Source organism: Bison bison, unplaced genomic scaffold, assembly GCF_000754665.1.
Source record: "Bison bison bison isolate TAMUID 2011002044 unplaced genomic scaffold, Bison_UMD1.0 scf7180017864519, whole genome shotgun sequence".
Taxonomy (NCBI): domain Eukaryota; kingdom Metazoa; phylum Chordata; class Mammalia; order Artiodactyla; family Bovidae; genus Bison; species Bison bison.
The window spans coordinates 20,979,407-20,980,105 of NW_011495072.1; positions in this window are offsets into that span (position 1 = coordinate 20,979,407).

Below are 699 nucleotides of genomic sequence, written 5' to 3' on the forward strand. Positions count from 1 at the left end.
CAGCAACAAACTGTGGAAAATTCTGAAAGAGATGGGAATACCAGACCACCTGACCTGTCTCCTGAGAAATCTGTATGCAGATCAAGAAGCAAGAGTTAGAACTGGACATGGAACAACAGACTGGTTCCAAATAGGGAAAGGAGTACGTCAAGGCTATATATTGTCACCCTGCTTATTTAACTTATATGCAGAGTATATCATGTGAAATGCCAGGCTGGATGAAGGACAAGCTGGAATCAAGACTGCTGGGAGAAATATCAATAACCTCAGATATGCAGATGACACCACCCTTATGGAAGAAAGTGAAGAAGAACTAAAGAGGCTTTTGATGAAAGTGAAAGAGGAGAGTGAAAAAGTTGACATAAAACTCAGCATTCAGAAAACTAAGGTCATGGCATCCAGTCCTATCACTTCATGGCAAATAGATGAGAAACAATGGAAACAGTGTCAGACTTTATTATTGGGGGCTCCAAAATCACTGCAGATGGTGACTGCAGCCTTGAAATTAGAAGACACTTTCTCCTTGGAAGAAAAGCTAAGACCAACCTAGACATCGTATTAAAAAGCAGTGACATTACTTTGCCAACAAGAGTCTGTCTAGTCAAAGCTCTGGTTTTTCCAGTAGTCATGTATGGATGTGAGAGTTGGACTGTAAAGAAAGCTGAGCACCAAAGAATTGATGCTTTTGAACTGTGGTGT